Here is a 1,255-nt window from a genome sequence, read left to right as displayed (position 1 = left end):
AGTAGACAGCAGAAACCTGTTTCCCTTGGCAGAGAGTTCAATAACCAGGGGTCATGAATTCAAGCTAAGTGGCCGCAAGATTAGAGGAGACATGAGGAAAAGCCTTTTTGTACAGAGGGTGGTGTGTTTCTGGAATTTGCTGCCTGAGTTGGTTTTGGAGGCAGAAATCCCATTCTATTTAAAAAAGTACCTGGATTGCACCTTTGGTGCTCAAAGCTGCAGAGCTAAGGACCATGTGTAAAATGATGGGATTAGAAAGGGCATTTAGGTGTCTTTGGATCAACATGGCCAAGATGGGCCAAATGGCCCTCCTCTGTGCTATATCATTTCTATGGTTCTATCTTTCTACTTGAACAGAGATTAGTCTCATCCTCAATTATTCATGAACTTGCTGTGAAATTTCCGTTTAAATCTATATAACCTGTTGTACATAGCTGCACATCCAATTCAGATAATTGAGGGATTTTTTTGTTCATGGGATTTGGATATTATTGGTAAGCCAGGATTTATTGCTTATCCCTAGTTGCTCTTGAGAAGGTGGTGGTGAGCTGTCACCTTCAGTCGTTGCAGTTCTTGATCATTCATTAACATTTTTTGCTTCCTGTAGTTTTTTCTAATAATCCGATTTGACGATGTAACAGAATAAATAAAAATTAGCTGTTTCTATATGGATGACTCATTTTCAATATCAGTTTCACCCTGATTGGGCAGGTAAATGTCCAAAGCCCTTGTTGTGCTGCTTCTATAGCTATGCTCATTCTTCAACGGTCAGACACTTCTCTAGATTCTGTGATATGTCCTGTGTTTATTCTCCTTGGACAAAAGTAGGAAATAGCATCATGAAATCCATCAGTCATTTCAGTTGGAAGCAAACACTATCCCAGAAATAGTTACAAATTATTGCCAAATCTCAGTGCTTTTCAAACTGGAATAACTGGCAGTAACAGCGAATTTTCGAAATGGGTGAGGTGAAAGCATTCAGTTTGCTTTCAGCGCCACTCCCTTCACCTAGTTGGTGCATCAACATCATGTCTCTAACCAAAACACCTGAAAAAGTTGCCTCCAGGTACTGATTGTGGTATTTGTGGTTGCTGTGAGATTGGAAGTGACAATAGTTTTCCAGTGCATCATATGCTTTCACCACACGAGCACAAGCCATTGTTTAATTGATCCATTAATTTTGGAAACAAAGGTAGCAGGGTAAAATAAACTTTGGAAAGCTTTTGTAAGCGAATGAGCAGGAATCTGTTCTGCT

This window comes from Chiloscyllium plagiosum, chromosome 3, assembly GCF_004010195.1.
Source record: "Chiloscyllium plagiosum isolate BGI_BamShark_2017 chromosome 3, ASM401019v2, whole genome shotgun sequence".
NCBI classification, from domain to species: Eukaryota; Metazoa; Chordata; class Chondrichthyes; order Orectolobiformes; family Hemiscylliidae; genus Chiloscyllium; species Chiloscyllium plagiosum.
The sequence above is the reverse complement of the archived record's forward strand: the minus strand, read 5'-3'. Positions refer to the sequence as shown.